Consider the following 10,715-nt stretch of genomic DNA (forward strand, 5'->3'; position numbering starts at 1 on the left):
ACCCATCACTCGTTGCCCTACCTCTCCCCAACAAATGGGAGTCCGACACCTCCTCCCAGAAAACAGCTCAAAGGGTGGCATACCAATGCTCAAATGATGGCTGTTGTTGTAGGAAAACTCCGCTAAGGGCAAATACGTGTCGCAACTTTCGCCAAAATCCAACACGCATGCTCGGAGCATGTCCTCGAGCGTCTGAATCGTCCGCTCGCTCTGACCGTCAGTCTGTGGATTGTACGCGGTACTAAAATGCAGCCTCGTACCCAACTCCTCATGGAATTTCTTCCAAAATCTGGAAGTGAAATGCACATCTCGATCTGACACAATCGAGATCGGCACCCCATGCCGCGATACCACCTCTCTCACATATACCTCTGCTAACTTTTCCGCGGAACAACTCTCACTAATGGCGAGAACGTGAGCGCTCTTCGTCAAGTGGTCCACTATCACCCAAATTGTGTCGACACCCCTCGCCGTTCTTGGAAATTTGGTGATAAAATCCATGGATATCTGCTCCCATTTCCACTCTGGGACTTCCAGTGGCTGCAACTTACCATGCGGTCTCTGGTGTTCGGCCTTAACGATACGACAGGTTAGGCACCTCTCGACAAACCTCGCTACATCTCTCTTCATGCAGGGCCACCAATACTCCCTTTTAAGATCCAAAAACATCTTAGTGGCCCCGGGATAGATCGAGAATCTCGATCTATGCGCCTCCTCCATCAAGATGGTACGCGCTCCTCCAACAAACGGTACCCAAATCCGACCCTGGAAGGTCATAAGCCCTCTGCTATCGGTTACGAACTCTGATACCTGACCGATAACTCGTTCTCTCTTACGGTTCTCCGGTCTTACTGCCTCAGCCTGAGCCCCTCTGATGATGTCCAACACCGGAGTCATCACTGTCAATCTCATACAAATATCCTGAATCGGGGCGCTCTCTGCCCTACGACTCAGGGCGTCGGCTACCACGTTAGCCTTGCTCGGGTGGTAAAGGATCTCACAATCATAATCATTTACTACATCCAACCATCTTCTCTGACGCATGTTCAGGTTTGGTTGATCCATCAAATACTTCAAACTCTTGTGGTCCGTGTATATCGTACATCGAACCCCATACAGGTAATGACGCTAAATCTTGAGGGCGAACACCACAGCCCCCAACTCTAGATCGTGGGTGGGATACCTTGCCTCGTGAGGCTTCAGCTGCCTCGATGCGTACGTGATCACATGCCCCCTCTGCATCAACATCGCGCCCAATCCAGATATCGATGCGTCACAATACACCACGAAGTCCTCCATTCCCTATGGAAGAGCCAACACCGGGGCTTCGCACGATATCTGGCGAAGAGTCTCAAATGAGGCTTGCTGCTCTGGGCCCCAGCTGAACACCACACCCTTCCGGGTCAACCTGGTGAAAGGAACAACAATCTTGGAGAAATCCCTGATGAACCTCCGATAATAGCCGGCCAACCCTAGAAAACTCCTGATCTCGGAAGGAGATTTCGGCACCTCCCATTTCAACACCGCCTCAATCTTGGCTGGATCGACCAAAATTCCCTTTTGGTTAACGAGGTGACCAAGGAATTGCACCTCTCGTAACCAAAAATCACACTTGGAGAATTTGGCATAAAGCCTCTCCGATCTCAGCACACTGAGGATTTCTCGCAAATCCTCCTCATGCTGCTCCCTGGATCTTGAATATACCAAAATGTCGTCAATGAACACAATCACTGATCGATCCAGCATCGGTCTGCATACCCTGTTCATGAGATCCATGAGCGCTGCAGGCGCATTGGTGAGCCCGAATGGCATCACCACGAACTCGTAATGCCCATAACGAGTCCTGAATGCAGTCTTCTGGATATCCTCCTCGCGCACCCTCATCTGATGATATCCAGATCTCAGATCAGTATTGGAAAACCAAGATGCTCCCTGCAGCTGATCGAACAAATCATCGATCCTTGGCAAAGGATAATGGTTCTTGACCATCAACTTGTTCAGCTCTCAATAATCTATGCACATTCGGTGCGAACCATCCTTTTTCTTCACAAAAAGGATCGGTGCTCCTCACGGCGAGCTACTCGGCCGAATAAACCCCTTCCCCAGCAGCTCCTGAAGCTGCGAGGATAACTCCTACATCTCTGGAGGTGCAAGGCGATAGGGCGCCTTGGCAATAGGAGCTGCCCCCGGAATTAAATCAATGCGAAACTCAACCTGCCTCTCGGGAGGCACACCCGGTAACTCCTCGGGGAAGATATTCGGGAATTCCCGCACTATCGGAACCTCCTCAACCGTACTCAGTCTCTCTGCACCAACTCTCGTATCCACCACATATGCTACAAAACCACTACAACCCTGTTGTAGGCTCTGTCTCGCTCTAGCAGCCGAACAAAACGCTGAATCGGGACGGGTAACCTCGTCGTACACCGTAAGAACTCCCCCACTTGGGTCTCGTATAGTCACCAGCTGCCGCTCGCAATCGATAACGGCTCCAAATCTGCTCAACCAATCCATGCCTACGATGACACAGACGTCCCCCATCACAATTGGGACCAAATCAATAGGAAACTCTATACCGAAAATCTCGAGTACACATCCTCGAATCACCTCCGTGGCATACACTGCTCTCTCGTCGGCAATGGAGACTCTCATAGGTCGACTCAATGCCTCTCGACTAATACTGATGTGCTGACTAAAAGCTAACGATACAAAAAATTGACTCGCACCTGAGTCAAATAACACCAAAGCAGGTACAGAATTCACAAGAAAAGTACCTACGCAATTCATAATATAAGCACAAAATCTCAAACGTTAAAATAAATTCTTGAAAGAATACATACCAGCCACGACATCGGACGCTGCGCGGACCTCTTCCGCAGTCAACTGGAAGGCTCTCCCCCGAGCCTTCGGCGTCTCGGTCTTCACCGGCCGACTATCCGAAGCTCTAATCGCAGCAGGGGTAGTCCCCTGTGAAACTCCCTGCGCGGACCCTTGCAGCAACGGACACTCGGCCTTCCGGTGTCCGGTCTGGTTGTAGTGGAAACACACTGCAAACCCCCTTGGGGCAGTCCTTGGCCATATGCCCCTCCTTGCCACACTTGTAGCTAGATCCAACTCTACAAACTCCATCATGACCCTTGCCGCACTTTCCACAAGTGCGGCCCTTCTGGCTCCCTGCTTTGGGATCAGCGGGCTTGGCCCGCTTGGCTGCCGGCTGGGACTGTGATGGTCGCTGATCTCTCCCTTGAGACTCCACCTCCTCCCTAGCTTGAGTCTTTAGCTCAATTTCCCTCTTCCGAGCATTTGCCTGAAGCTCGGCAAATGTCCGGTACGAGGAGTTCGCCACGAACTCTCGAATATCTCTCCGCAAAATACTCAAATAACGGCTCATACGTGCCTGCTCAGTAGACACGTGCTCAGGGCAGAACATCGCCCTCTCATGAAACATCCTGGTGATAACCGTAACGGACTCCGTACCTTGCTTGAGGGTCAAAAACTCTTGTTCCAACCGATCCCGTTCCATTGGGGGAACGTACTCATCACGAAACATGGTGGTGAACCTCTCCCAGGTCACCGCAGCAAGCTCTGCTGGAGAATAGTGTGTTATCGTGAACTTCCACCAATCCTTCGCCCCCAGGCGAAGCTGGTTCAGCGCAAACCGAACCCTCAAGTGCTCCGGGCACGAGCATGTGTAAAAACACCCCTCAATGTCAGATACCCATCTCATCGCTGCAATCGGGTCCTGCGTCCCGTCAAACTTTGGTGGCTTTGTGTTGCTGAACTCCCTGAACAACAATGAGTCACCCCCTTGCGGCCTAGCAGCAACAATGGCTGCGGTGGCCGCCGCAACAGCAGCCTCAGAAAGAGCGGCATAACGCTCGTCGAAAGTCTCAATCAGTGTGGTCTTGATAGACTCGAACATCTCTGGTATCTCTGCCCTGATGGCCGCAGCCACCTCCTCATGGATGATCCGGCGGATCTCCTCATCACTGGTCTCGCTGCTCTCTGGCGCATGACGTGTCCTCACCATGATCTACCTCTGAAAAACAACATACGATATATTAGAAACTCAATCGAGCATACTCGCACTTGATAACTCGTCCCTCCTTGTTTCCCGACATCTCGAAGATTCTTACTTGAACTGTACACCGTCTCGGTGTTTCCAGTAGTACGGGCCCAATACTACCTTCCACACCGCGTCAGTATACAACCCAAGTCCTCCTCCTAGGATCCCAAGTCCCAAGTACTCTATTATGCAAAATTCTTTCTCTAACAGATCTCTCATAAACTCCTCGCTGCTACCTACTCACTCTCAAGCATCTCATAGCAGCTCACCTCTCCATATGCTAAGGCATCACAAATCAGGCCACTCTAGTCCTAATAGGAGTACCTAGCCCACTCTAGCACGAGAATACATCATATCAATATCATAAGCATATAACATAAACGTATCTTGGGAAATCACCGTTCGGGCGCTGACTGATCATACACACAACTCTGCTCTGCGTTTTCCAAAAATCTTTTACTCTTTTTGAAAATATTTCTCAAATCCTCAGTTTGAGTTCAAATACGCCCGAAGGTGTACTCGAATCCCTCAAACCAAGGCTCTGATACCAACTTGTAACACCGTAAATCCCAAAACAATTTTTCGCATTTATAAAAACATAATTCATTTATTATTCATAAAAACATCGTTGTTTGAAACTCAATTTCATAGCATATAACAATCCCAAGATCTCATAACATAAAAATCCCGTGTGTGTACTGATCATGCCGGCGCCTTCCCGCGATCCTCACTAGCACCTGAAACAAATAACACCAAACACTGTAAGCACAAAGCTTAGTGAGTTCCCCAAAATACCATATATATAACACGTATTAGCCACTCGAGGCTATAACTCTTTGGGTTCGTGCACCCAACTCTATGAACCCTCAGGTTCTATCTCTGTGAACCTTCCGGTTCTAACTCTATAGCATGCACAACATAAATCACATAAAATAATGCAGTACAACACATAACACATATATAGCATACAACACTGTATCACATAACTCTAATTACCTACTTAAGGTAAGGTATAGTGAGAAGACTCACCTCGCGTATATCAGTAACTCATAAATCCCTGAAATCACTAGTGCTCGATCTCCCGAGCTATAGTCCTCCTATAACACAAATACATCTGTAATTAACACTTTCCCAACTAGGGTTGACTAACTCTATCAAGTCAACATCGGTCAACTCTGGTTAACGGTCAATGGTCAACCCAACTCGCCGAGTCTGGCGTGGACTCGCCGAGTCCCTACGGGGACTCGATTCCTCTGAATCCCCTTCCGACTCACCGAGTCACTCACCCAACTCAGTTACTCAGACCCTGGTTCGAAAACACGGAACCACTCGCTCCAACTCGTTGAGTCTGCCAATGGACTCGACGAGTGCATTCCAAGCACAACCCCAAACAACCTTCTGAGGTCAGATCTGTTCCACTAACTCTTAGATCCAGTCTTTCCAAGCTTATTTATCATGTAAAGTTTATGTCTTGGTGCTCATATCACACCTATTGACTTATAAATGGTTTTTTAACCTCAAACACAATGATCCCAAACCAAAACCTCCATAGACTCATATAAAGCTTGGACAAAGAGGCACTCTGGACCTCCATGGGTCCAGATCCAGAACCTCACTCGCTTAAGGGACCATGGGAGCACTAGATCTAGTCACAAAAGGGCTCAATAAGACCTAAATCAACATGAACATCACCTCAACAAAAAATGGTTCGAAAACAGTACCTCAAACGTGATGTTTTGGACCTCATATCTTCAGGAAGTTAATGTTGGATTAGTGTCTAAGCCTGTAACCATAATTGGTAAGTACTCGACCCGATTGTGCATGGTCCTTTTGGGTTGCCTTCACCAAAGCAACTTGACTGGAGAAATAATAGAGAAAGAGGTTATTATGATTTATTAATATGTTATAAGAATAATATATTAAAGGAGAAATCATATTTGTTTAATTAATATTGGTCAATAATTAATTAAGAATTAATTTTGTGATCAAATGTAATTAATTAAACTAGAAGGTTTGAATTGTAATTATGTGATAGTTACAAAATAGGGTAAGGATTATCCTAAGGATAGGTTGGACGAATTTAGGGTGATAAGGCCTTAGAATTCGTCCATGATAAGGATTCAAGGCTTATCTTATGGGTTGCTTGGTGGGCAAGCAACTAGATAAGGATAAGGACTGAAACCCTATCTCTACACCTATATAAACACCCCTTTGGCTCATGAATTCATCCATACCTTCCCAAGGCTTCCTAGGGACGAATTTTATACTTCTTCTTCTCTCTATATCTTCTCCAATTGTTTGTGGTGTTTGTGAGCCATTAGAGGCACTACACTTGTGGTGCTTGCTTTCAAGACTTAGGGTTTGAAGATTTAAGTTGTTATTACAATATAACAACAAGAGGTATGTAATCTAACCTTCTTGGTTAATTTTGAAAATAGCAATCATCTTTAGGGTTTTATTATGTGTTCATAAAGTTGTGTATCTAATAGTGAAAACATAGATCCAATGCTAGGGTTGCATGTACACATAGGATTGTTTGTATAAATCCCATCAGTGGTATCAGAGCCTTTGGTTAACTTGTTTTCAATTAGTTTATTCAATTGTATCAACTTGACATATTAGGGTTTATTGCCAATAAACCCTAGGAGGCTAGGTTTTTCGAGATTAGGGTTTGCAAACCCTAATTTGCAAGAGTTTGAATAAGATCTTCAAATCCTTTCCTTAAAACCTTAAATTTCGAAATCTAGGGTTTGTTTTAATCCCTTGATTTTCGAAATTTGCCTCCTCCCCAAGATAAGATCCTAAATTCTAGGGATTTGGATTATCCCATATCTTGTAATTATCCTCTAATTGTTATATATGCTAGTTATAGATTTTGCATTATCCTAACCATAATTTCGAAATCTAGAGAGATAATTAAGGGATTAGGATATCTTAAATGTATAAATGGTAAATTTCCTCATGATTTAGATAATCACTTATGATTTAATAATTAAATTAATAGTCTAATTCAAGATAATTGTTAAATCAAGAGTTTTAATATTTAAAATTTTAATTTATATGTCATAAATTTGAAAATTTTAAGAGAGATTAAAACTAAATTGTTTTGAAAAGTTTCAAAACTTGCCCTCAAGTTTTGGAATTTAAAAGTTTATTAAAAGTTTAATTTAGGAATGTTAAATTCTAAAACCCTAGTATTGTTTTGAAAAGTTCAAATCACACCCTTATGGTTTTATTAATTAATTAAGGTGTATAATTAAAAGAAGTTTAATAAATCCATAAAAGTTTTGGTTTACAATTAAAAGTATAATTGTTATATTTGATCACCTAGTATTTTAAAAGTGTAAAACACACCCTTTACTATATATAACATTAAAAGTCTAACATTATATATATATATATATATATATATATATATATGTATGTATAAGTAAAAGTCAGTCCTACCGTTAGTAGGCCTCATTCACGAAGCTGGTCTATAAGGGGTGTTTAAGGAAATTGCCTATAAAATGGTGATTGAATGGGTATCCACTCTTACCCAGCGCACTCTTGACTAGTGGAGGGTCGTTAGCCGAACAGGTAGGATAGGACAAAAACCTTCCATTATAAGTATAATGAAGTACAAAAGTAACTAAATGTTTTACAAATTCCCAATCTTAGTTACATAGGCAAAAGTGAATTGATGCAATTCCATGAAATTACACTTTGTACCCTTGAGAAGACGTTAGTGGAGCGTGTGTGGTTTACCGGCACACTAAATGGTTCTAAGCGAAGGTAAAAAAGGGTGACTCAATGTTTGTCAGAGTTCGGTGGAGCGTGTGTGGTTTACCGACACATCGAATAGATGACTGTAACATGTGGGGGCACTATGTATGTTTGCATGGTTATTCACACCCACTTTGTGATCCTCGACATCCCAGTCACAAACGAGAGGGGCATATCGAGATTTAAACATGCCATTGAAATGTTCAATGAATCTCAAAGAATCTAGGAGTTTTCATAAATTTAAAACTTAAATTTCTTTTTCGTTTTTCATGGTGGAAAATTAGTGAATCGTTATTCACTTACCTTCAAATATTATGCAACTAGATTACGGCATCCCTTTTCTAGGTTGTGGCGTATTGTGTTGGGTCCTCGCCTTAATATCTCATTTGGGTGATTTATTAAGGACTCAATCAATCAACTAACTTGAAGTTGTTTTCTCCCGTTTTGTAGATGTCAAAGTACGACAGCTATGGTCTTCCCAAATCCTGTGGAACAAGCTTTCCACATGAAGATGATATTCCACGATTCGATCGAGGAACAATAAATCATGCTTCACTTCCTCCACCTCCTCCAATTATTCTCCCTAACCCACAAGATCGAAGAATTGAAAGGTCCAATGCCACTAAAGCCCTATTGGAAATGAAACATGAAGATGGTAAACCCGTGTGTGCTTACGTTCTAGGAATGAAATCACACATCGATAGGTTGATAATGTTGGGTGCGTCATTCCCGGATAAGTTGGCTGTGGACTGGGTTCTTCAGTCACTCCCTGAATCATATGATAAGTTCATAAGAGAGTATCATACGATGAACATTGACGCGACCCTTATTGACTTAACTTACATGCTTATTGCTGCTGAATCAGAAATGATTTGGCGAAGTAATGGAGCATATTTGTCTAGTCAATCAACCAACCATGATTCTACGGACGCTCTAGGAGAGGCCACATGTTTCTGCTGTCAAGGGAAAGGAAAATGGATACGAAACTGCCCAAAGGAACTGAAGAATCTAAGAGATGGAAGAGTCAAGGAGTGTGGCTCTGCTTCAGGTACAAAATCCACTATCTAACTCCATTAAATTCCTATTCTTTGTACATAATGTGATAAGATTACATTTGCATGTTTTGCAGGATCAAAGAAAAGAAAGGAAAGTTGATGGAACAGCAAGATGAGTCTGATCATGAAGAAATGGATTACGATCGCATGGATTTGAAGATCAGATTTTTGAGCTTAGGAAGTTATGATAGATTTGTTAGGAGTATTTGAATACATAGTTTTTCATTTGAATTTTGCATTGTAAGGAAATGTTTTCCACTGCTTTAATGAATAAAATAAATTTTGGATTTTATCTTATTTTATCCGTGCAATGGCATATATGAAAAATTGATGTTTGTGTACTTCTAATATTAGCAAACTGGATTTGATCCTTAATTAGGTTACTTGTGGATGTGTCAAAAGTTTACCAAATAGGGAGAGTTTCTCATCGCCCAAGTTTCAAGTGGATAGGAACTTGGAATCGTGCAACAATTATTGCATGATGAATTAAAACTATCACATTTGGGAAATTTAGACTAGTCTTTGACAAAGTGTCAAGTGAAGGACTATGAGATCAAGTACACAAAGTTGTGTGTTGATCAAGTACACAAAGTTGTGTGTTGATCAAGTCCACCACATGAGTGACAAGATATTCATCATGATTTATTAAAGTTTAGTAAATATGGTTACACTTATAAGATTAAGTATAATTCTGGATTTGTTAAAAGAGTTTCAATAGCAGAACGAATAAGAAGAATCAAGTAGGTAGAAAGATAAAAGTTTCTTTGTCCTAAGAAGAAGGGAGAGTACCTTTTATTGTGTTTTATGATATGAATTAATGATTAAGAACCATATCTCAAATTGATCCTCTAAGTGATTCTTAGTACAATTTGTATGTCTAAGAAGAGGAAATGAGAATTGTGAAAATGGTTAAATCAAGAAGTCAATCATACTTCGTTCCAATGTCAAGTCTTAGAGTTCTACTCCAAGATTTTGAATTAGGTGACAAGTCTTAAGAAGGTTTACAACTTTCATCAAATGTAGAACTTGGAAAAGGTTTTCTTGTTCTCGCACATTTGAAATTGGTAAGTTGTGATGTCTTGAATAAGACAAAGACCAACTAGGACCAATTATGTGAAAAGTTTTGTCTTGATAAAGGCTGCACTAACTCTTGAATATTTGTTTGTCAAGAAAATGTTTCTTAACAAGGGAATCTTATATGTCAAGAAGTCAGTGGGAGTCTTAATGGTCTTGAAAGGTTTCAAGAACAAATCAAGAATATACCTTATAATACAACACTAGCACACGACTTGAGGTTTATGACCTATCGTGTTGACACTATTTTGTTTCTGTGCCATTCCGAATTGAGTTAATTATGCAAGTGAGTTCTACGAGTTCTCAATGGATTGTATATGGGCAAGGCACCTTGTTCAATGGAAAGTACATTGAAATGAAGGGGTGAGCTGCTAAATAACTTGGAAGCAATGGTGGGACCCTTGATGGCAAGAAATTAAGAAGAGCAAGTTCTATCCATAAGAGTTTGGATTTGTCACTGACATTATCTTATGATTATGGTTATGACAAATTCACATGGATGAGAATGAATACACCACAAAAATCTAAGTGTCATAAGGTTTCTTTCATTCATAAGAATGATTGTAAGGAAACACTTTCACTAAGAGAGATTTTGAAGATGGCATCATGTGATTTGGTTTTCTCAAATTCAACTTTGATTACGGCATACCTCTTCGTAGTTCAAATTGTGGGAAATGGCAAATAGGTCTGAACATCTTAGACTCATTGATATGAGTCTTAGAATCGTTTAGACATATACACATGAGCTGTCCATG

The sequence above is a fragment of the Lactuca serriola genome, chromosome 6, assembly GCF_051521515.1.
Source record: "Lactuca serriola cultivar US96UC23 chromosome 6, Lser_US96UC23_V15, whole genome shotgun sequence".
Taxonomy (NCBI): Eukaryota; Viridiplantae; Streptophyta; class Magnoliopsida; order Asterales; family Asteraceae; genus Lactuca; species Lactuca serriola.